At 42.4% G+C, this 22,388-nt stretch overlaps 1 protein-coding gene and 1 non-coding gene across 2 annotated transcripts in view; both read left to right on the forward strand.

Annotated features, from left to right (window-relative positions):
* LOC138349887 (protein hunchback-like) overlaps positions 1–22,388 on the forward strand; it is a 370,035-nt gene that overhangs the window by 145,357 nt on the left and 202,290 nt on the right. The gene's annotated exons all lie outside the window — the stretch shown is intronic.
* Positions 15,017–15,135, forward strand: LOC123758130 (5S ribosomal RNA). Its single transcript, XR_006772861.2, has one exon. It is a non-coding gene; the product is annotated as a 5S ribosomal RNA (ribosomal RNA).

Raw genomic sequence — 22,388 nt, forward strand, 5'->3', positions numbered from 1 at the left:
TCTATTTTAACGTATTGTGTTTTCCAGATTTGTATTTTCTCAATTATAAATTATTATAAAATATTAGAATATGTTGAATAGTTAAGCCTAATTTGGTTAGGTGGTCAGGTACTGTTGACAATTACTGGTATTTACAGTAAGTGGATGAAGCATTTAGGGAGGTGAGAATCGATCAGAGGACGTGACCGAAGACTGCTTGAGAAAAGCACTTATGTCTACAGTTGGGAGTCGTATGTAAGGTGTTTTTCATTCATAAACAGGGCGTTTAACTGCTTGATTAACGAGCATTTGACCTCTGTTGGCGAGGACAGGCTGTATTTAAATGTTAGTGATCTCTTCCTACATGTTCAGTCGTTTGTCTTGAGTGATGCTTGACAAAAATATTTAGTTATATAAATATTTACAATATTAATATTAAAACAATTATCATTATTATACAATAAATAATGATTTCCACCCCCCCCCCCCCAATGTTCAGGTTCATATAATATGACAATATCTTACTATTGCCGAATTATTCTACCGGAAGAGATTATTGTCTTTTCTGATGTTTAGTTAGTATAATGTTTTAGAGACATATTGTTGATAGTAAGACTGTATAACTTGGGCTTATCTGGGGATGGCCGCTCTCGTTCTCCCTCGTGTTTAGTCTCCTGCTGTTGCTAGGTCTCGCTTTTTTCTCTTATGATGTCCCTTACCATTTTACTTCTCTCTCTCAACCAACTGTGTAACTATTTCATTGACTCAGGTGTTCTGGACGACATCCTGACCATTTATTCAAAATTTGCTTGTCCATTTTAAACAATGAAGAACAATTTTATTTATATTACTTCTGAGCTGCATCACTTATGAACCCATCCCTGCCCTTGTGTGGCAGTGCACAATAAAAAGTTTTTCACATATTCATACATTAAAACATTGATTGTAACCATGATGTATATGTGCTTCAGCCTACAGTTTAGACTTGTGTATAACCCTCTGTCCTGCGTGACAGTGAATACCAGCATTATCCTCACTTTAATATGACTTAATTGAAATCCTCAGATTAGGCAAAATTGTAATTAATTTTGTCAATAAAGATGTTAATAATAATATAAGCTCTCTCCCTCTTCTCTTTCTCCCTCCTTATCTTCCTTCTTTCCCCTTACCATTTTAGTTCTCCCTTCAATTTTTACTTCTATATTTTTCTTGAATTCATTGAATTCCTCTTCTGAACCATTGAATTCCTCCTCTTCGTCCAGCCTCTCTCTCCCCTCCTAATCTACTTCACCAGCTCCAGAGGACTTCTTGCAGTGTGGATGTTGAGGACAAGAGGTGGTGGAGGAGGAAGGGGATGTGGTGTGTGGACATCCATCAGGGAATTGTCTCAGGGAACGGTGTGTAATGTTGGTTCTGGAAGTGGCAGGGGACTTGTGTGATGGATCAAGAATCCAATAAAGGTGTTGATGCGGTGACTGAGGGGATGGGCAAGGGTTGCTGCAGTGCATTGAGGGTATGAGTGATGAGTGTATGAGTTGTGAGTGAATGTATCAGTGATAATGAGTGATTTGCCGATACTTGATTTTATGTGTATATATATGTGCTTCCTCCTTGCGTGTACGAAATTGTAGGCAGTTGTATATTGTTGTGAGAATAGAAATAATATGTAATTAAATGCGTATATACACACAAGAACCTATTAGGGCACACTCTTTCTTAACTATTACATACTTTCAAACAATTCAAACAAACGGCGAGAAACAATGGGCAGAGTTTCTTTCACCCTATGCCCCTGTTACCAAGCAGTAAAATAGGTACCTGGGTGTTAGTCAGCTGTCACGGGCTGCTTCCTGGGGGTGGAGGTCTGGTCGAGGACCGGGCCTCGGGGACACTAAAGCCCCGAAATCATCTCAAGATAACCTCAAGAATTCGCCGAGAAACTAATTGTAGCTGACGTGAGTATATGTGCGAAGCATCGAGGCGGAAGGTGTTTACCTGCCTTCTCAGGTGTGGACACAAGACGCCGGGTTAAACCGCCCCAGGCCAAGGCTCGGGCGTCTGAGAGCATGTGATGAAGCAGGGGAAGATGAATGGTGGAGAAGTGCTGGAGCGCCGGTGGCTGAATGATTGGGAGGAACGGGATGTGTGGTAGTAGTGAGACCTGTGTTCACAGTACGGGGCTGGGAGGGCTGAGATGTTCCTAGGGATGGTTGTATGACGGGGAACCATGGTGGGGCTCCGTTGTAAAGGTTTCATGGTGAGATAGGCGGCAAGGGGACCATAGTATGGTCGGAGGGAGGGTTGAGGGTGATCATTCATTTCATTTCTGTATTATGCACCCCATGCCCATCCCGTGGGCGGTGCTGGAAAGGGTTATAGAAGCACATAATGGGTGCAGGAACTGAATCCCTTAGTTCGTTTAGCTAAGCAAGTGACTATCTTGTGAAGTTAGTTACACAATTGTTAATATTACATGTACACAAATACCAACCCATACTCCTGTTTAGATAATACCTATCGTGATGATAGTCAATAGTCACGAATTCGTACGTACTTAACTGTTAGATAGTAGTATACAGATTAGTAAGGAATTCCTTTATAAAAAATGAAGCTAAAAAACAAACTTAAATATTCCTAGGCCTAGTATAGCACACATATTTTCTATATTAGGCCTCAGATATCATATATTAGGCCTAGGAATATTAGGATAGTTTGTCTTTGCAACACAAGTAAAAAATAGTTTTCCAGTTTGTCCAACCAACTCAATAGGGACGATTTTTACTTTCTAATTTCGTTGTCCTCATTGTTACCTTAAGTACTACCAAACCAGGAGGACGGGCTGACAAATATATATATACATATGTCAATAATCTTTTTATATCACGTGATTCAACAAGAGGCTCACAACAGCTTGTATACAATGCGCTTTACGTCACTTTAGATCTTACACAGTTACCAGTCTTGCTCCACACTCACCCAACTGGGCGGCAACTTTACAGTCATATGCAGGCTGCACATACTACAAGCAAACTTGGGATGTCTTGCTAAGATTCCCGGCAGTATATAATTATAAATAATTGAATGTGTTATATCTATATTCCGCGATTTTTTTTTTACATTCCATTATATAATGACGCAAAAGTATGCGAATAGTTCTGCTGACAGACTTTACATTTAGTCAAATAAACATCAGCAGATGTTACAAACTCCCAAAGGTACTTGTAGCCGAGCCTAAGAGGTAGGTTGGAGAGGGAGTTGTCAGGGGGTAGGGTGGATAGTGGGGTCAAGAAGGGGGGTGGATAGTGGGGGTCAAGGGGGGGGGTAGGGTGGATAGTGGGGTCAAGGGGGGGGGGGGGGAACTAGTGTTGTCAGGGGGGGGGGTGTTAAGAAACATGCAGGTGGAGCAGCTTCAACTACTCGTCTAATAAGAGCGGACGATACTTGGGGCTTACATTCCTATTTTGGTAAGCATATTTCCCTGCAGGTTTTGCCGTTATTACGTGTTACGAAATCTTTAGAAGTTTGTGAGCCCCAGGCGGCAGGAGATGAATATTGTATTGATATTATGTATAGCGTGCGGGGGGGAGGGGGTTGTGGTGTGCTGGTGTGGTCTATAGTGTGTGATGGGCATTGACGCTTCGTTTTAGTGGTGGGCCATTGGTTGGTGGCAGTTTAGGCACGTGGGGGGTGAGTTTGTGCCTAGGTGAATGGACGTGTACCTGAAGTCTTTACCTCTTTAGTTCCAATTGATTATGTGTGACTTTCATAGGTCGGCCAGGTTGCTATACTGTGTTTGGTCGAATGGTTAGTCAGTAAGCATTGCTATACATCCCTCTCCCCTCTCTCTCTCTCTCTCTCTCTCTCTCTCTCTCTCTCTCTCTCTCTCTCTCTCTCTCTCTCTCTCTCTCTCTCTCTCTCTCTCTCTCTCTCTCCCTCCCTACCTCCCTGCCTCCCTGCCTCCCTCCCCCACTCTCCCTCTCACCCCCACTCTCCCCCTGCCTCCCTCCCCCACTCTCCCCCTGCCTCCCTCCCCCACTCTCCCTCTCCCCCCACTCTCCCCCCTCTCTCCCTCTCCCCCTCTCTCTCCCTGCCTCCCTCCCCCTCTCCCCCCCACTCTCCCTCTCCCCCCTCTCCCTCTCCCCCCTCTCCCCGCTCTCTCCCTCTCCCCTCCCTCCCAACACACACCAAACACATACATAGTTATCACCTGGTAAACCTTGCCTGGGAAAGTCTACTAATTCTCGAATCAGCCGCATGTACATACTCCCTCATTGATATCCTTTGGGCTTTAGCATTAGGGTGTGTGGATGTGTGGGGGAAGGGGAATTAGAAAGGGTCAGTTGGTTATTTCCAGCATTGTTCCAGATTTTTAAGATGATCCTTTCCTCAAGCTGAGAATGGTTTGTTAGGCATATACCGCGAATATGTGGGTTCGTATGGTGAAAAATTGTTCAGTTTACTGAAAGTGGGAAGAGGGGCAGAGAAATCGCGCGCGCGCGCGCGCGCGCGCGTGTGTGTGTGTGTGTGTGTGTGTGTGTGTGTGTGTGTGTGTATTAGGTGTCCGGAGTTATAACAAAATGTTGAAAGTCTTTCGTCTTCCCCCTCCCCTTCCCCGAACCCCCTCCTCAGCAATCAACGCAAGGTAAGGTCATTCGAAATAATTGAATAGAGTATGTTTTGCCTTGGTTTGTGAGGTACAATGTATGTACGTTTTTTATGCCCGCGTACAAAAGGCAACGTGAGTTTTTTTATATATATATAATATAGGAAGGGAGTACCACCTCTAGCTGGAAGAAGGGGGACCCATAGCCTCGGAGGAAACCACGCATAACGCATTAGAGGGAATGTTTAGATCCCCTCCAATACAGTTTCTGTGTGCTTTTCTCCTACCACCCCCTTCCTTAAATATTTTTTGTGCTTTATTATGCATTTGATGGTTACAAGATATACATGGGTTGATACAAAAATAATAATGCAAAAATGTGCTTAAAGGTTATGGATCTCTTGAAAAACACAACAATGGGAAACATTGATGAATGTCACAGACGGGTTCGATCATTGTTGCAAGTCAAACACTTCTTCGAATTCCTCTGAAGTTGGACTAGTGCCCAAGACGCAACAGGCATTTCCCCTCTGAATCGCAACACTGAGGCGCTGGAACAAGAAACTTTTTGCTCTCTGGTCTTTTGTAGCGCTGATCAATTTGTTTATATATAATGTATAAATATGTAGGCATCCATCAGTCTCAGGAGACTATGGAGTTCTCTCTGGTTGTCGGTCTGGAGTGGCCTCTCCAGGGCGCAAAGCCAGGGAGGGGTAGGTTGGTACGGAGGAAAAGCTGTTACCCATGCAGTAGGTCCCCCCTCACCATGGCGCCGAAAGTTTCCAATGGAAAGGCAAACGCCAATACGATTGGTTCCATTGTGTCGGGGGCGCAGTGTCGGGGGCGCCGCAGCAGAGTGCGGTCCCTGGCAGAGGGAAACAAACAAAACAAGGCCCCAAAATCTGTTGGTATTACAGATGGGCTACCTGTAAGCATGGGGAATCGGGAAGAATAAATGGAACATGTACACACAATCACCCTAGAAAGTGCAGAAACCTCCTCAATACAGGTAAATGTACCAAAAGCTGTGAATTCTTTCACCCAGAAATTTGCAAGAACTCTTTGGACAGGAAAGAGTGCTTCAATGCTGAATGTCCAGCTTTTCATATAAGAGGTACCAGGCGAATAAAACCGACAGACTACCACTATGAAAACAGCCACTACTCCATCAACCGGGATAATTTTTTAGCAAGAGGAGGAGGAGAAGAATGGCTAAAAATGACCAGACTCTACCACCAACTCGGTCAAATGCTAGAGAGGACGCAAACACAGTGGCCTCCTTACCAGAGCCTCAGATATTAACACCAATTAAAGCATCCAGCACTTCCACTAACACGATAACATCATTTATATTTGCCAACATCCAGGGTATAAAAACACGCAAATCCAACAAAGTTCATTTTATAGATGGTCTCCTTCATGAGGCAAATGCAGTGTTTGCAGCCCTAACGGAAACTCACACAAAGGACTACCTTGATGGTGAAATATGGATCCCAGAATACAATCTCTTCAGATGTGATAGGAAACACCAGCTTCAGGGTGGGGTCAGCCTCTACATCAAAGACACACTCATCTGTACTGAGCTGCTAAACACCTCAAATGATATGGTGGAAGTGCTGATAGTCAAAATAGAGATCCTAAATGTAGTTGTTGTCCTTGTATATAAGTCACCGGAGGCAAACCCTCAGCAGTTTAAAGACCAACTAATGAAAATAGAGCACTGCTTGGAAAACCTCACAAATCCAGCTCCGAACATCATCCTGCTTGGGGACTTCAACCTACGGCACCTGAAATGGAAGCACCTGGCTAATACAGTAATATCAGAAAGAATACCCGGAAGTAGCCTAAATGAGCAGGCACATGCAAATGACCTGCTACGGATGTGCGATAGGTTTGCCTTAAACCAGCAAATAGTAGAACCAACTAGGAAGGAGAACACGCTGGACCTCATTTTCACTAATAATGATGAGTTGATCGGGAACATAATGATTACAAATACCTGTTACTCAGATCACAACTTAATTGAGGTACTGACAACCATGGGGAATGGACCTCCAAAACCAGTCCAGATTCCCGGTGGAGGAGATTTCAGCAAATTCAACTTCAATAATAAACGGATAAACTGGGAGCAAATAAACCAGGACTTCACAGAAATAAACTGGGAAGAACAGCTAGGAAATGCAAACCTGAACCAGTGCCTGGAAAAAATAAGCTCAGTAGCACTAGAAATATGTTCAAACCGCATACCCCTAAGAAAAAAGAGAAAGAGATTCAGATTGGAACGGGAACGTCGTTCCTTATATAGGCGAAGAAAACGAATCGCGGAACAACTTGAGAGTCGCACCCTATCTCAAGAACGGCAAAGAAGGTTAGGTAGAGAAATAGAAACAATTGAACTCAAGCTACAAGAATCATACAAAACCCAGGAGAGGCAAAGAGAGCAAAAGGCCATCAGTGAAATAGAGAGAAATCCGAAATATTTTTTCTCCTATGCAAAATCAAGATCAAAAACCACATCTAGTATCGGGCCCCTGCGAAAGGGAGATGGAACTTTCACAGATGACAACAAAGAAATGAGCGAGTTACTGAGGAAGCAGTACGACTCTGTTTTCAGTGAGCCATTAAATGCACTAAAGATTGATAACCCAAATGAATTTTTCATGGATATGATACCAACATCAAATCACATATCAGACGTCGCCCTATCCCCACTAGATTTTGAAGAAGCCATAAACAGTATGCCTATGCACTCTGCACCAGGCCCGGATTCTTGGAACTCCATATTCATCAAGAACTGTAAAAAAACACTATCGCAGGCCCTTCACATTCTGTGGAGACAAAGCCTAGATACTGGCGTTATCCCTGACATACTAAAAACAGCAGAGATAGCACCACTCCATAAAGGAGGAAATAAGGCAGAGGCAAAAAATTACAGACCGATAGCACTAACATCGCACATCATAAAAATTTTTGAGAGAGTGCTAAGAAGTAAGATCACAAAATACATGGAATCACAGCATCTCCATAACCCCGGACAACATGGTTTCAGAACAGGGCGCTCTTGCCTGTCGCAGTTGCTGGACCACTATGATATGGCATTAGATGCTATGGAAGACAAACAAAACGCTGATGTAATTTACACAGATTTCGCAAAAGCTTTTGATAAATGTGACCATGGTGTTATTGCACATAAAATGCGTTCAAAAGGAATTACCGGGAAAATAGGCAGATGGATCTACAATTTCCTGACTGACAGAACCCAATGTGTAATAGTCAACAAAATAAAATCCAGCCCATCAACCGTGAAGAGCTCAGTCCCCCAGGGTACTGTGCTTGCTCCAGTACTTTTTCTCATCCTCATATCGGACATAGACCAGAACACAACCTATAGCACTGTATCATCCTTTGCAGATGACACTAGGATTTTCATGAGAGTTGGCAACATAGAGGACACGGCAAACCTCCAATCAGATGTAGATCAGGTCTTTCTATGGGCTACAGAAAATAATATGGTATTCAACGAGGATAAGTTTCAGCTCATGCGCTACGGAAAAATTGAAAACATAAAAACAGGAACCACGTACAAAACGCAGGCAAATCATAACATAGAACGAAAAGGCAATGTAAAGGATCTGGGTGTACTCATGTCGGAAGACCTTACCTTTAAAGAACACAATAAAGTAGCCGTCACAACTGCAAGAAAAATGACAGGTTGGATAACAAGAACTTTTCACACTAGAGATGCTATACCGATGATGATACTTTTCAACACGCTTGTGCTATCTAGAGTGGAGTACTGCTGCACAATGACAGCCCCTTTCAAAGCTGGAGAAATTGCTGACCTAGAGAGCGTGCAGAGATCCTTTACTGCTAGAATCCACTCAGTAAAACATCTAAATTACTGGGACCGACTAAAGAGCCTAAATCTGTACTCCCTTGAGCGCAGGCGGGAGAGATGCATAATAATTTACACGTGGAAAATAATTGAGGGGCTGGTCCCAAACCTGCACACAGAAATAACACCACATGAGACCAGAAGACATGGCAGGATGTGCAGAATACCCCCGTTGAAAAGCAGAGGTGCAACAGGTACTCTGAGAGAGAACTCTATCAACATCAGAGGCCCGAGACTGTTCAACACGCTTCCACTACACATAAGGGGCATAACTGGCAAACCCCTCACAGTGTTCAAGAGAGAACTGGATAAGCACCTCCAAAGGATACCTGATCAACCAGGCTGTGACTCATACGTCAGGCTGCGAGCAGCCGCGTCTAACAGCCTGGTTGATCAGTCCAGCAACCAGGAGGCCTGGTCGACGACCGGGCCGCGGGGACACTAAGCCCCGGAAGCACCTTAAGGTAGCCTCAAGGTAGGTATTGTATGTGAGCTCCGGAGTTTACCTCGAAGCTGATGAAAGAAGGCACAGGGACTCCAAACCCGGAGACCGCCGTGGTCGGGGCCGGAGAAGAACCACCCCAGCAAGGGCAAGAACGACCCCAGCCTCCTGAAGCAGAGCCTGGGCCACGAGCCCCAGGAGGTGGACGTCCCGGCCCCACACCTACGGGTTCCAGAGATCGTCACAGCCCCCTTTCACCCGATATATGTATATATAAAATAAAAAATACCGTACTTTTGTGTTTAATTATTCATTATGTTTGATGGGTCATTCTGCGTTTGATGGGTCATTCTGCGTTTGATGGGTCATTATGTATTTTACGGGTGAATGGAGAATATAGGATTTTTCTTTCATCCCTAAATTTACGATAATTTCTACAGGGATTTTCTCGTGATATTCATAACTCATCATGACGAAGTCTATAAAATAATTTGTGCCTCGGGGAACGAGCCGGATGGAGTCCGTTGTGGGTTGGACCAAACTCATTTACTAAAGTCTCGGAGGCCAGCAGGTGAAAAAATTGTGATTGCCAATACTTGAATATTAATCTTGTACCGCTATGTAGTTTAGGACAAAATGCTTGAGAATTTAAAATGACTAAAGGGATGAGGGGGGCTCTTCCTGTTGTCTTTAATTTTGATTCAAGAGTGGAAATCATACGTTGTGGTGGTCATGTAAGTCATACGCTCAATCTTATGTTACGGGTTCACCATACTGTTCAACACGCTTCCGCTACACATAAGGGGCATAACTGGCAAACCCCTCACAGTGTTCAAGAGAGAACTGGATAAGCACCTCCAAAGGATACGTGATCAACCAGGCTGTGACTCATACGTCAGGCTGCGAGCAGCCGCGTGAAAAAAGTTCTTTCTAATATCTGTGACTCATTTGGGTACTCAGTTTCCACCTGTGTCCCTTAATGCGTGTCCCCCTTGTGTTAAATAGCCTGTGTTTATCTACTCTATAATTTCCTTTGAGAATCTTGTATGTGTCCCACCGATCATGTGATCATGTCCCAGCTAGCCTCTTCTGTCTTCTAGCGACGTGAGGTTTAATTCCTGTAGTCTTAATTCTGTGTGTGTGTGTGTGTGTGTGTGTGTGTGTGTGTGTGTGTGTGTGTGTGTGTGTGTGTGTGTGTGTGTGTGTGTGCGCGCGCGCGCGCACGCGTGCGTGTGTGTAAGTGAAATTAGATACACATAGGTAATATCAATGTAAAACTCACTCACGTTTTTTCCTCATAAACTATGAGATACAAATTCCGACTCAAACAAAAAAAAGAAAGTATATTTTACATATATTTGTTGGTTATATATTTTTACTCGCCTTTTAATAGCTGGGTTTATTTTTAATATTTTTGCATCCCCGTATTAAAAATATATATTTTTTAAAGCTCCTTCTGAAAATTAAAACATTTATGGTTTATTAACATGGGTAGTTAATTGATAAAAAAGTTGCATAATTTGCTCGTCCTATTGCAGGTTATTCGAGCAAACTTGTTGAGGTCTTATTCCGGCTACGAGAATCCTGCCTTTAATATTATCGTTTTCTGAGGAGAAAATATTGAGGCCTCATGATGGGATCGAACCCGCGTCCCTGGACTTGCCAGGGATTTCTCATATATTGACGTTCTTGTGACTTCATTGTGTATCGTTTTCGGAGTTTAAATTTAAGCGTTGCGTTGTTCGGTTAGTAAGTTAGATACTGTGTTAGATACTGGGTATTAGTTGTACAGTGTAAGTACTTGTAAATGAAGCACATTTATGTGACTTATTTTAACTGTAGCTACGGCTTTCTTTACTATGCCTGTTGTTTTCACTGATGTGCTTAACATATTTTCACATTTGTGAATGTAACTACCCTCGAGATCAACAAGGCTGTAACTCATACGTTAAACTACGAGCAGCAGCGTCTAAAAAACTGGTTGACCAGACCACCATCCATGAGGCCTGATCCCAGACCGATCGCTTGGTCTTTGATCCCCAGAACCATCACAAGATACACACAAGGTAAGATACACTTGTTTATTTAATTCATAAATATATGCAAACTAGGGCCAGCAGGAAGGTTATGACAACATTGGGGAAAGTTGAGGGAGGCTCAATCAACAATCAATCAACCAGGTATCAACCAGGCTATACTATTAGTGCGGGTTGAATAAAACAACTAATAAATAGGGAAATGAGTGATAACTCCATTAGGGTGCTTGTTACTGTTAGAGAATTGCTGACACAGGGACATGGGTTGTTGACAAGCAATCTAAATGCTATCGAGGTCAGATATCCCCGTTACATGAGCTGTGTGATCAAAGGGAGCTTGAGCCAGGCTTGCCTCTGAGTGTGTTAATGATGTACAACTGAGGACATGGTATACAGTGTCTCTGAAAGAGAACTCTTCTACATATATTTAGGTCTCTTTTTTTTGTATATATATATATATATATATATATATATATATATATATATATATATATATATATATATATATATATATATATATATATATATATATATATATATATATGCCGAAAATCCAGAGAAATATGAAAGAAAGTGAACGTTTCGGCCTGTTAAAGCCTTTGTTAACACAAGACTCAAGCCTATTGGGTTCTATCATATCTATACTTGAATCTGTGTATGGAGTCTGCCTCCACCACCTCACTTCCTAGTGCATTCCGTTTGTCAACTACTCTGACACTAAAAAAAGTTCTTTCTAATATCTCTGACTCATTTGGGTACTCAGTTTTCACCTGTGTCCCTTAATGCATTGTCCCTTAATGTCTTGTATTGACAAAGGCTTTAACAGGCCGAAACGTTCACTATCTTTCATATTTCTCTGTGGATTTTCGATATATATATATTTATGTATATATATATGTATATATATATATATATATATATATATGTATATATATATATGTATGTATATATATATATATATATATATATATATATATATATATATATATATACATATATATATATATATATATATATACATATATATATATATATATATATATGTATATATATATATATATATATATATATATATATATATATATATATATATATATATATACTACATATATATATATATATATATATATATATATACTATATATATATATATATATATATATATATATATATATATATATATATATATATATATATATATATAGATGCTGATATATAGAGGCAGATGCTGACGAATATGGATTGCATGGCCTGCACTGTGGAAAATCGGGTGGTTGGCACACTAGACACGACGAAGTCAACGACATCATTAAAAGAAGCCTTGCCTCTGCTCAGTGTCCAGCGGAGAGAGAGCCCCGCAACCTACTGAACCGTGACTCTGTTAGCTTTGCCGGCCGACCAGACGGAATCACACTGCGTCCGTGGAAGGGTGGCAGGCAGTTAGCATGGGACTATACTTGCGTATCCACCCTGGCAACGACATACATCACCCTCTCTGCCGGCACGGCAGGAGCCGCAGCGACACACAGAGAAAAACAAAAGTCAGTCAAGTACAGGCAATTAGATCAAAGGTACAACTTCGTTCCAATAGGGTCTGAGACCCTAGGCCCATGGGGTGAGAGTGCAAGAAGGTTTCTTAAGGATCTTGGTTCCAAGCTCATTGACACCACAAGAGACCCTAGAGCAGCAAGTTTTCTCTTTCAGCGCCTCAGTGTCGCGATCCAGAGGGGAAATGCCCGCTGCATCCTCGGTTCCTGCCCGGCGTCGGAGGAGTTCGAGGAAATCTACAGCCTCTAGGAAGCGAACTTTTTCTTGTGTCCTCTTAATGTTCATTTTTTGTATAAAATCAGATATGTAACTGTATAACCTTGCATAATAAAGTGTACATCATAATAAAAAAAAGGGGGTGGTAGGAGAAGTGAACACTCTTTCGTATTCAGAGTTAAATGTCAAGTTTTACAGAGCCCTGAGTGCTCTGTGTTCCCTTCTCTGAGGCTGTGGGTCCCTATAATTGCACCAGTGGTGGTACCCCCCTATATATATATATATATATATATATATATATATATATATATATATATATATATATATATATATATATATATATATATATATATATAGTTTCATTGAATATGACCGCATATTCTGTATTTATTATTTTCTGGTTTAGGGCTTCTATCCCTCTAACTATTTTCTTAACATCAGGACTTAGTTGAAATAGGAGTTCTCCAAAACTCATTTTCGTACTTTTAAGGTGAAGAAAAGAAGTGATTTACTATAGAATGTATTACACTTATTTATACAATTTAAAAACGTTTCGAACCTCCAAAAAATAAATAAATAATAAATACAGAATATGCGGTCATATTCAATGAAACATGTTTGAAAGAAAACCTGCTGCCAGTATACACCAATATATATATATATATATATATATATATATATATATATATATATATATATATATATATATATATATATATAATAAGCATGTGTGTCTGCGCACCCTCACTGTAGACTCATATCTTCCATGCAATAATACTGTTAGACCTCGGCGTCTTTTGAATTACACGCTGCTGCCAATTGGTGGCAATTGCCTAAAAGCCCCCACGCCCGGGGTCTTGATGGAACATTGAACACTCAAGCGCTGCCGTTCTACCTATTCCATTGGCTATTTTGAGCCAAGGATGTGTGCGCGAGCAGGGGAGATGGTTCTCTTCATTTTGTCAAAGAGCTCTGAAACGATATTCATAGAAACTTTATTGCTTATTGGGCCTTTGGGCCGGGCGGCGTGGAGAAGAGAGCTGGTGGAGGGGGGGAGAGACTGTGTGTGCCAGTGTTGGGTGCTTTTCATTAACCTGTGATTTCTAGTATTTGGGGAACCGCATTTGTTCGGGTTACTGGCGTTGAGCCATGCAAATATTGCTCAAGTACTGTTGTAAATCCATTAAGGTTTGGTGGGATATTTGAATTGAAACACCACTGAAGGGCCATTTTTGTATATTGCATATAATGCCTTTTAAGGCGGACTTGCAAGGTAATTGAACTTTGGGAATAGTTTCTTGTATTTTTTCTGAATCTAATATTTTTTTAATGCAGCAAAAGGAAGAATATTCAGCTGAACTTGATAACGATGTTTAAATTGTAGGGTTAATTGCATTTTATGTGTTTTAAAATGGCGAAATGTATTGGTGATCGACGTTACCCAATGTAGCCCACTTAAAGGGAATTCAATTACCGTTGGTCATTTACGTTATGGGTAAGTGGTTAGAAAATTATACGGCTGGATTTTGAGAGATTTGGATGGCTGGGAATTAGTCATCAAGCTAAGTGGCTTGTAGACTGGCTCTCAAGTATAGCAATTGGAGCCAGCTTCATGTAGTGATGAAATAACCTGTAGCCACAGTGGAATGAGTTCTGGGAGTCAAGCACAGTCCACAACTGCAGCCCAAGCATTGTGATTCATGAATGGGATGGCTTTCAAGGATTTTTTTCAGTAAATCATGGAAAAAATAGTAACTTTTTAACAACTGCCTCATCGTTTTGTCAGGCTATGCCCACGGGCGTATAACAGTCTGGTTGAGCAGACCACCAATCAGGCCGCCTGGTCAGAAACAGGACTGCAGGGATTTTGATTCCCGGAACGAATAACACACAGATTATTGTTTTTATTACACTTTATCTTGAGGTGTGCTGTGTACTTCGTCATTCATCAGTACTACACGTGATTCGGCGCGTTCGAGTATTTTCTATCGTTTCTGTTGTTTGTTGAATGCCTGTTGCTAGTGAATAGGAAAGAACACAGAAGATAATATTTTACTGCCTAAGGTTGTGTATATAGCCTGTTTGTAGTCGATCCTTTATTGCGTGTTCTGGAGGCTTGTGATTCTGTTTAGTTTGGCGTTTATTGTGGAGGTTGAGGACTCGAAATTCTATTTGCCGAACCTTTGTTGCGGGAGTTAATAATGAGTAGGTTTTGGTAGTGTTTATTCTCTTTTGGAATAATGTAAAGTTACCCTGTGATTACCCCGAGGTGGTTCCGAGGATCAGTGTTCCTTCCTTCCAACGGCCGTACCACGTTGAGAACACCGCTTCTCGTCCGATCAGCGAAGTTAAGCAACGTTGGGCTTGGTTAGTACGTGAATGGGTGACCGCCTGGGAACACCAAATGCTGTTGGCAATAATGTTTGGGGGAGTAGAAATAGCCTAAGCTACTCTTTACCTTTGAGATGTATTTTTTTCTTGTCTCAATAAACATTCTTGAACTTCAACTTAGTGGTCTGGTCTACCACCAACCAGGGCGCCTGACAGCTGGGTGGACAGAGCTTCGGATTCGTAGTCCTGAGATTCCGGGTTCGATCCGCGGTGGAGTCGGAGACAAATGGGCAAAATGTTTCTTTCGCCCATGATGCCCCTGTTACCTAGCAGTAAATAAGTACCTGGGAGTTAGACAGCTGCTGCGGGCTGCTTCCTGGGGGGAGGGGGTAGCAAAAAGAAGGCCTGGTCGAGGACCGGGCCGAGGTCTTTGTCATGGTACGTAATTTATGTGAAGGTGTTCTCCTGATAACTCCTGATTGGTGATGTTGGGAGACGCCTCAAAGTATATGATCCTGAGTGTTGTTGCCGGTGGATGCAAGAGTGACGACGGTGCCAGACGGGTTTTAGAGTTTGAGAATTGACGCATGGGGACGAGGGCTGGAGGTGGTGTTGATTGTCAGCTAATCGTTGCTGTACTCTGTTGCTTGGGGTTACCTTTCGTTTTCTATGTATGATTGTCCTGGTGGTTTGAGTCGTATGAACAATTCAGATGTGGCCAGATTTTTTTTAATTGCCTGGAGATCTTAAGCCAATGCTTTGACTACTTGATATTGTATATGCAGTGAGAGACCTGCTCCTCCTAATATATGCTCAATATTTATTGAAAGACACTTTCAGGGTGATGAGTACATACCTGGTTGATACCTGGTTGATGGGGTTCTGGGAGTTCTTCTACTCCCCAAGCCCGGCCCGAGGCCAGGCTCGACTTGTGAGAGTTTGGTCCACCAGGCTGTTGCTTGGAGCGGCCCGCAGGGCCACGTACCCACCACAGCCCGGCTGATCCGGAACTTCTCTTAGAAAACCGTCCAGTTTCCTCTTGAAGATGTCCACGGTTGTTCCGGCAATATTTCTTATAGTCGCTGGGAGGACGTTAAACAGCTGCGGACCTCGGATGTTTATACAGTACTCTCTGATTGTGCCTATGACACCTCTGCTCTTCTCTGGTTCAATCTTGCATTTTCTTCCATATCGTTCACTCCAGTACGTTGTTATTTTACTGTGTAGATAACGGCATGCATGCCGTTTACATGCTTGAACTTTAGTCTCACGGAACGGAAAACTAAGATGTCTCTTTGTATGACCTTACGGCAGGATTATGAACAAAGCGCCAAGCAAAGTGACTACCAGACGAGATGCATCAAACAAACTTGGGAATAAATTAGGGTATTACCTTAATCATGTTTATTGTGGCGGACTGTGCTGAGAGAGGAGGAGGAACTAGGTGTGAAAGACCACAGTGATGTAATTAACCTTTCTGTCAAATACCATGCACATGGGTCAGGAAAACCCGTTCACATGAATACTGAGGAATACAAAAAATATATATATATATCTCTGTTATATTCGGTTTTGATGTAAGAGGATTGACGGGTGCGGGAGTTGGGAGGACAGGATGCAGGAAAGGTCAGAGAGTGCCAGATGAGGCACTGGGAGAGTCGTGTGTGAAGAGTGCAATTATTGCTCAAACGTGAAAGGTCAGATGGGAGGTAATGAAGTTTAGTGTTCGTGTCCGTGTTCGAGGGTAAACGTATCGCTTCATTAGTGCTAAATAGTCCTATTGTTGAGTAAGGGTGTAATAAGTACTCTTATGGGACGATTTGATCAAGGGTTAGGTCGAATTGACAATTAGGCCGAAGACTTACCAATACCCTCTCTTAAAATATAAGGAATTGTGTTAATTTTCATCTATTAACCACTAAGTATGTGTCATACCTCTTAAGTATGCTCATGAGAGAACTGGATAACTGCTTCCAAAGGGTAAGTGATCAACCAGGGTTGTGATTCTTGCGCCAGACTGCGTCCAACTTGGTCACAATCAACCAAGAGGCCCTTGTCGGAGACTGCGTCACGGGTGGAGTGTGAGTGTATCGCGTCACAGGTGGAGTGTGAGTGTATCGCGTCACAGGTGGAGTGTGAGTGTATCGCGTCACGGGTGGAGTGTGAGTGTATCGCGTCACGGGTGGAGTGTGAGTGTATCGCGTCACAGGTGGAGTGTGAGTGTATCGCGTCACGGGTGGAGTGTGAGTGTATCGCGTCACGGGTGGTGTGTGAGTGTATCGCGTCACGGGTGGAGTGTGAGTGTATCGCGTCACAGGTGGAGTGTGAGTGTATCGCGTCACAGGTGGAGCGTGAGTGTATCGCGTCACAGGTGGAGTGTGAGTGTATCGCGTCACGGGTGGAGTGTGAGTGTATCGCGTCACGGGTGGAGTGTGAGTGCATCGCGTCACAGGTGAAGTGTGAGTGTATCGCGTCACTTGTGGAGTGTGAGTGTATCGCGTCACGGGTGGAGTGTGAGTGTATCGCGTCACAGGTGAAGTGTGAGTGTATCGCGTCACTTGTGGAGTGTGAGTGTATCGCGTCACGGGTGGAGTGTGAGTGTATCGCGTCACGGGTGGAGTGTGAGTGCATCACGTCACAGGTGGAGTGTGAGTGCATCACGCCAGGAAAGTTAGAAGTGGACGGTAGTGGTTTGTTCGCGTGGATTCGCAGCCTCGCGTCGCTGACCTAATTACGGCTGCTACCTTGAGGGCTGTAATTACTCTGTTACCTGCAGAAGATTTAATTACTTTTGTTGCCTGCAGGACTATGTCTGAATGAGAGAGTTAGTATGTGTCACGACCACACTATTGGTGTCTGTTGCCTGTATGTCTTTGATGGTGTCTGTTGCCTGTATGTCTTTGATGGTGTCTGTTGCCTGTATGTCTTTGACGGTGTCTGTTGCCTGTATGACTGACGCCGTGTAGGTGTCTGTGGGTCCCAAGACATTATTTTTAATGTATTGAATATACTTTGTCTTTTATTTCCTTGGGCCATTTTTGTGCGTCCAGAAATATGCGACAGCAGCTGCATGTAGTTAAAGGCGGTCTTTGTACAACATTCTGTTGAACCTTTCTGCGGATGGACAGTTTAATAATAGTTTTTGTTTTTTGTTTTATAGCTGTTTGTGTTACAGCAGACCAGGTTAGGTTCTAAAGTATTATTCAACTGCTTACTTTGGTTTAGGTGTGTGTGTGTGTGTGTTGTGAATTCGTGCCTCTAAGGCATTGTGAATATGTTGTGTGTTGTATTTGTTGTGGGTTGAAGGGGTTGATTTCATGATGGATATTACACGTGGGGTTAAGTGTTGTGCGGGTGTTGGCTGCCATGAACTTTAGAGGCAATTGACATGCTTACTTAATGTTGTTGGAGTAGGTTGCGTGTGGTGGGTGTTGATATATCATCTTGACGTTTTGTGAAGATTGACTGGGTTTTTGTGTGTTTGGGTGCTTGTTTAATTTCGGTTGTGGGATTGCATGTTTGGCATTGAACATTGGTTGTTCGTTGAGTATGTGCGTGTTTAGCCGTGTTTGGTGGTTAGTTGGATGTGTGGTATGTTTGGCACAGCTGCTGACTCAGCATTTCTTATCACTGTGTGTGATGATTGTTTGGGCTACCGAGAGGAAACGACGCGGAACATTGTGTAGCCAAGGAATTTGGATTCACTTTTTCATCGGACGTTGAATTGGTAATTTTATTTAATTATAGTAGAAGCACAATGGCCTTTGTTTGCATTTGAAATAAAATTATCAGCGTTTTTGTTTACAGTTAGAGAAGAATCGTCCGTGTTCCGTTGACAGTGTGACCCACACTTGTTCCTATGTAAGCAGGTTTTTCATCTGTAGATGAAAATTTAGATTTAGCTACTCAGAAGGAAATGTTCCTGTAGCACGGGCTATAGTGAGCCCGTAATGTCTCAAGAAATTCATACTTTCCATCTTCACTTACATCCTAACATATTTCACCTCACCTTCCTTGTTGGATTTATTGACTCTTCCACTGCCGCTAACGTTACGGGCTCACCATAGCCCTTGCTACATGGACATTTCATTCTGAGTAGCTAAATCTAAAACAAGAACATACCGCTAACGTCTTGATCAGGGTCCACGACAGACGTTGTCACTTTCATGTTGTATGTGGGGGGGGGGGTTATGTTCATTGAGTCAGCCACGTTATTGCAACCCATTCTCCAGCCCAAACAATGTCAAATACTGACTTATTATTTACTAAATGCAGTTGTTTTATTTATCAGACGACCAACTGGATAAATGAATATGGCAGGATAAATCTTCCGTAAAGCATAAAAACAAGTTTTTTTTCTGAAATGTAAAATATTATTATATATTGTGGGATTATGTATAGTTGGATCTAGGTAAGGGAAGGTGAGGTGTTTGGGTTACGTTGATTTAGGGAGTGTTGACACTACAAGCTGAAGATGTACGAAGCACGTTTCGAGTCATAGCCTCGAACATGGGGCTAGGTGGACCAAACAGACTTGTGTAAGAGTTTTTGTAGTTGGTATTTGACTTATACGTTATGAACTTCACAGCCCTCTGTTTTGATGATGGGCTGAGTTATTTTTACTTGCTCTATACATCCCTCTCTCTTGGTTGACCACACCACCAACCAGGAGGCCTGGACAGAGACCGGGCCGCGGGGATGTTGGTCCCCTGAACCAACAACAGATAGTCAACCGGTAGGTAGATACGTCATTTTACATTGCTATTTTATGTTTACATTTTAAACATTTTTGTGATGAGTTTATATATTGCATTATTGTTGTGCCCTTCGGGCCTTCCTCCCCTGTCCTGATTACTGTGTGATCCGTTGTAGCTCCTGTCACGCGGTGTTCGTGTTTTGTTTGAACACTTCAACACGTCTCTTGCTGTTTTGTGTTTTATATTTGTGCTCACCTCGCCTGGTGAGTGTTTGCGTCGCTTGGCGATTGTTTACCTTCCGTGGCGTCTGTTCCCACTTTCTCTTTATGGATTGGTAACGATATTGGTGTGTTCTTCTGCATGTTCGTTGTTTTCCTCGCTTAAAAATATATCCTTGTTGATGTTTGGTTGTGTATTTGGGTAAATATCTGATTATACCCGCACTAAATTGTTCCATTTTGATGCACGTATATATTTGAATCTTGCTTTTTAAAGGGCTAGTGTTCTTGGTTTCATGAACTTTACATTAATTTACATTAACTGCTCCACTTAAAAGTTACGTTACTACCTCACCCAGGTTTTATCAAACATATACACAACGTCTTACGAAATCCCTGCATCTTAACTTAATCAAGGTGGTTTTTAGATTTATTAAACTGTTTACAAGTTTCGAAACTTAACAACCCAAGTTTATTAATGTAATAAAAACCTCGTAGTGCGCTTCGGAGCTTATAAATAATTTAATAAAGGTAAACAAAGCCGCCGTGATCGAGGAAAGATGTACGGGTTTCGTAAGTGGCTACTTAAATGTTTGATGAATCCCGCCCCCTAGGAAGCATGTGGATATTTCTTACCTGTAATTCAGCCAATAACACACCGACAGACACGGAACCCCTCATTGTGTTAGTGCATCGTAACTTACGCGAGGAAAATACTTTCGGGAGTGGTTTTCGAAACTTTTTTTTTTCCTAATGGTTTCCTGATCAGGCTGTGATGCATCGGTGTCTGCGTTGTTTATTTTGATAAAGAAAAGGACACCTTTTTTAATCTTATTTTTGTGACTTACATAAATGTGGAAAATAATACTATTAAAAATCAAGAGGATCAATAAAAGTGGATTTTTGTATTTATTCATAAGAGGCTCAAGACTTTGCCAGCGCCTTTATTTTTTTTTGCCCGTATAGGAGGGAGGCTGCTCGTAGGGGGGGGGGGTCCATTGAACTTCCACTGAGGAAATCTTAAGCTTTGAAGTTTCACACCGAAAAAAATATACACAGGATACACATTCAGCTGGCGGTGATGTGTGGCTGTGTGTACCAGTATTGTTCTCTTGCTCCGTACACACATGGCTGTCTGTACCAGTATTGTTCTCCTGCCCCGTACACACATGGCTGTGTGTACCAGTATTGTCCTCCTGCCCCATACACACATGGCTGTGTGTACCAGTATTGTTCTCTTGCTCCGTACACACATGGCTGTGTGTACCAATATTGTCCTCTTGCCCCGTACACATGGCTGTGTGTACCAATATTGTCCTCTTGCCCCGAACACACATGGCTGTGTGTACCAGTATTGTCCTCCTGCCCCGTACACATGGCTGTGTGTACCAATATTGTCCTCCTGCCCCGTACACATGGCTGTGTGTACCAATATTGTCCTCTTGCGCCGTACATATGGCTGTGTGTACCAATATTGTCCTCCTGCGCCGTACACATGGCTGTGTGTACCAGTATTGTCCTCCTGCCCCGTACACATGGCTGTGTGTACCAATATTGTCCTCCTGTGCCGTACATATGGCTGTGTGTACCAATATTGTCCTCCTGCGCCGTACACATGGCTGTGTGTACCAGTATTGTCCTCCTGCGCCGTACACATGGCTGTGTGTACCAATATTGTCCTCCTGCTCCACACACACACAGCTGTGTGAACCAATATTGTCCTCCTGCCCCATACACACATGGCTGTGTGTACCAGTATTGTCCTCCTGCCCCGTACACATGGCCGAGACTGCAACAGGGAAAAACTGTGCCGAGCAAAAAATGTACACGCGGAGGACAGGAATTTTTATCCTATCTCTGGGTATGGAAATATTGCCAGCTCTTGACCAAGCTTTTCAGTTAACGCAATTTGTTTTTTTCTTTGCATGTGTGTGTTACCGTTTTTTTTGTATATGCGTATCAGAGTATGTTTCAATTTTGTTAAATTTTTTTGTATGTTTCCATAGCGTCGTAGTCTGCGTTTATATGGTTGTATTTATTATTCCTTTGATTTTACAGTTGTTTTTAGAGCTTGTTATCATTCCCTCTCTTCCTCCCCTCTTCCTCCTTTCTACCCAATAAATTTGGTTATAATTGTGCTTTCTAACAATTAGTTTTTTAAACGTTATTCGCCTCTATCTCTCTTTTCGTTTCGTTGAGGATTTGTTTATATTTTGCTCACTTCCCTTATTTCCTCTAATGTTTACGTCTCTTAACTGTTAATAATTCCACACAGCACTATCAATATCTCATAGAAAACCCGGAATTAAGGGTTAGAAATGGCACGAAATATATATGTATAAAAATAAATGAATCGATACATAATAAACATTAAGCTATTTTGAGGCTGTACATTGGGCTCGTACTATTGGCTCTCTAGGGAC

The sequence above is a fragment of the Procambarus clarkii genome, chromosome 40, assembly GCF_040958095.1.
Source record: "Procambarus clarkii isolate CNS0578487 chromosome 40, FALCON_Pclarkii_2.0, whole genome shotgun sequence".
Lineage (NCBI taxonomy): Eukaryota > Metazoa > Arthropoda > Malacostraca > Decapoda > Cambaridae > Procambarus > Procambarus clarkii.